We start from the raw sequence: 4,163 nt of genomic DNA, 5'->3' as shown, positions 1-4,163 counted from the left end.
AAACTACACACTTTGTAAGGGTCCTCCGATAATTCTAAAAATGGAATGTCGATTTTAAAAAATGTCCCCTCTCCACTATTAATTTGTATTTTTGCAAGGTGCCTTCTTAAAGCTTCCTCACTACATCATATCACAGCCATTTAGCCCATGGCATGTTGGAAGAATCATCGTGCGAGTGGACAAATCTGAGAAAACATGATGAATCAGTGGCTGTCCCACTGGATAATGCAGCTTTTTCTGGTATAGAATAAAATCCAATCTATAACATAATACTCATTTTAAGACATAAGTATGCACACTCATACAAATATACTGGCATTGCTAATGCATTAGGGGTTTTAGGAGCTTTTACTTCTTTGGGAGCAGAAAATCCTGGTTTTGTTTCCAAAGAACAGAATCCTGTGAAGATTATCTCACATCTGAAAAGGAGACAATACTTTTGTAATACACCCTTTTCTGCACTGGGAGAGTATAGGCATACTGGAAGGGTCTCTCTCTGCTGTCGAGCTGCTTATTTTCACTCTGACTGAAACAAGCCAATGTTTCCAAAAGTACTCCAGGTTCCCATACATATGTGAATCCATACTGAGATTTCAAAATTGCATTTCTTTAGAAAGTCAGGCTAATTTTGTACTGTGTTGTTACCCACGCAATAGTCTAGGAAGTCAGGAGAGTATAAAATGATGCTGAACTTCACTTACTGTTTTGATATTCAGATGTGTGCTAAGTGCAAATAAATTTAAATACTACAGAGTCCAATTTTGGACTGTTTGTTCATTGTTTCTTAACACATCTTTTAATCTGCCGTGGACAGTTCTATCTCTTCCTTTTTAGGAAATGTCTCAAAGATGTAATTTAAACTATCTCATAAAAAGTTCATCACTGTCAGGCAGAGATATGTGCAGTTGGGCTTGTGCATGGCTATTTTTTGGATTCTGTGAACTGTTTCCTTTTAGGGGTAAATCTGTTGGCAAGACAAACTTCCACTAGTCTTTGTTCAAGGGAGGTGAACATATATGTTTATTGGCATTCTAGACCTGCTTGTTCCATTAGAGTTTCTACCAGCATTAAATTTATATTACAAATCAATACATTTGTATATACAAATATATTAATTTGTAATTAATATATTTACAAATATTAATTCATGGGTCCCAGCTTTTCAGGTCAGCCAGATTTGTTTGTTCATTTTTGTATGCAAAATGTCTGCACATGAAGGAGTAGGGAAGACACCCAATCTGAAATATTGAACTTCAACATTTTCTTTCTAAAACTTATCCAATAATCTATTCAATCACATCTTCTGAATAAATCTACATGTATTTGAATGTGCTTTCTTGTCCAGTTAGTGTTTTCTAGTTACAAATGTGTGTATGGTGTAGGAGAGTTAAAAAAGATAAGAAGCTTTTTCCACATTTAGAAAGCTGTGTTACTTGGAAATATCCTTAGACATTCTAACTGAATAAACTGAGAGTTCATAACTAAAGCTGCCAAAGAACACTTTGAAAAGCAAAATATGACATAGTTTTGCTGGTTTCCTTCTCCCCACAATGTAAGTTGTTGTTTTAAATAACATTTCACTTACATTCTATGAAACTCAGTGATGTCCAGACTTGATGAAGAAAAGGAAAAAAAGAAACAATTAAATAGATCAAATCTATCCATAAAGCTGCAACAATTTACACTTGTGAGGGATTCTTGCAGTACCAGTTAGGCTTGAGTAAATTAGAATTTATCCTCTGTAAAAGTGTTTGACAAACTGAAAGCTGTTGACATGGCCTGAGGATAAACTGAATCCATGGTGCTCTGAGAATTTTCTTTTGACTATCTGTCACATATTTTTATAGTGAAATTGCATTTACCTCCTATGGAATGAAGGAAGAATAAACATTTCCATATAATTTATCTATATGTCTGAGTTGCTGTCAGGATGCAACCAGAAATAGAGCTCTCTGTGGGAAGCTATATGGGTTTATAAAGCTCCAGTGATTCCAGGTTTGCCCCTTTTTCTCCTCCTGTTCCTGGTATCAAGGCCACAGTAAAGGACCAAGCATGTATTTCTTCTGCCCACTACCTCTTGAGCAGTCTAGAGCACCAGGAATGGTTGCAGAAATGAACACAGAGTTGAGAAATCTTTACAGAATTCACAGTTGTATTTCCAGTAATACATAGGTGGCCTTTGAGGTTTCCCACTTGGCCCAGTTTAGACCATGGATCTGAAATTTAACCATGACAGGATCCTACTCTAGAATAACATCATACAATGTACTTCAGAAAGAATCAGGTATCTTTTAAATGCAGAGATAATCACCACTTGTTTTCTCTGGTAACTTCTTCCTCATGTTTATCTTGGGGAAATTTCAAGATGATCTCATAAGTCTTCTTAATCTCATCCATTTATAGGATTGTTTTCCCCTTCTCTTCTGTGCACTGCTGGATCCAACTGGCCCAAATCCTTGCTACAGTAAGTGGTTTACACCAGAGATAATTTTTAATTGTGTTTTATAAATAAATAGTTTAGATCTTTGGGTAAGATTACCCATTAGTTAAATACACTGAAAGAAAATAACTGATATTTTTACAGTCTGCCTACAATCACTTACTGTACCAGATGAACAGTTTCTTCTTTCTGATCAGACAAAATATATCAAGGATTTTAAAACCAGCAAATCTAAACCTGAACATAAAGAGATGTGGTTCTAATGCTTTGCTTCTGTCTGTTTAAGATTCATGAACAGCCAGTCATTTTAAGAAAAGTGACACACCCCAGCAAGGCCTCATTATGTTGCATGGAAATGTGGCAGCCAAGCAGACACCTCTGGATCAGCAACAGGACAGAGACACTATCTTTAAAGACCATTTTTATCTGTTCTGGCTTAGAAGATTGGAAGGAATTTCATCAATAGCATGAGAATACTAGGCCATGAGAGGATCCTAAGATAGTCTCTGGATGTAGAATGAGTATTCTAGGAACAGCCATGAGCCTGCTCAGATGTAAAGGCAAAGTCTTTTTGCCAAGTTATTCATTAATACAGCACCGCAAAACAATTACCTTTGAAATTATTTTTCTACGTTCCTAAGATGTCTAAGAACACAAATCTTAGAAGAAACTGTTCTGAGGAAAGGGTAACAATCCTTCATTAGAGGTAGATATCTGCATATGTTTCTCAAAAAAAATGTTTTAAATGAACACTTTACAACAGTTATGAAAATCCCATCTACACTTCTTCCCCCACTCTCTCTCTCATCAGTTGTAGAAATAACAAAAAGATCATTAAAATCAGAACCTGTCTATAACACTTACTGTAGGAAATGAAGCAAATCAGTTTTGTATTTAGTTATTAATGCAGTGAGATCTGAAGCATTTCCTTAGTCCTACAAGTAACAAATTCCAAATGCAGTAAAGCCAAGTCCATTTTTCTCTTGCTCACAAGGGAGCCTGGACTCATTCCATTGTTCTTGTGGAATTCATCTGCTGTGTGAAGGTCCTGCTCACTGCTGGAGAGGCAATGGCTGGAGTTACTTCAGTACATGTTTGTTTGTAGACTAGGTCTTCAAAGATAAAACTGCAATAAAGTCAAGTCCCATGTTATAGACTCTTTCATAGCAAGGTCAAACCTCATCTAAAACCCTTGGTTTCCACTGCTGCTGTTGCAGCTCCAGCATTTCACTCTTGTAGAAGCTTTTGGTTTTTCCATTCTAAAATTGTTAAGGGTCAGTTTGTACCCTTGTGTCAGTGCTGTCTTTTACCCTAAATAGCTTTTTCTCCTAGTGTTTACCCCTCTTCACCAGTGTATTTGTCATCAGTTTTAGTTTTCTCCCTTGATCTTGATTTTGCTAGACTAAACAAGCTGCTCTATTTCAATCTCTTAAAAGGCCTTTCATTCCTTAATGATCCTTCCAGCTCTTTTCTGCAAACATTCCGGTTTAAGTTCATCCTTCCTGTACACAGATGACTGTGCAATTTCCTAAAAGGGATTTCACCAGTGTTTGGACTTCCCAATTTGTGCTGGTAGAGCCTGCTGGAGCCTTGGACCTTGATTAGAATTATTGATTTCCCATATCCTGCGCAAAGAACCCTCTGTAGACTGCCAAGAAGTGAAGTGTGATGCTACTGCTGACTTTTGTTGCAAAATAGAAAGTGTGTCATGTAGTGAACCAGT

This window comes from Sylvia atricapilla, chromosome 3 (genome assembly GCF_009819655.1).
Source record: "Sylvia atricapilla isolate bSylAtr1 chromosome 3, bSylAtr1.pri, whole genome shotgun sequence".
Classification (NCBI taxonomy): Eukaryota; Metazoa; Chordata; class Aves; order Passeriformes; family Sylviidae; genus Sylvia; species Sylvia atricapilla.
This window is presented reverse-complemented; position numbering follows the sequence as displayed.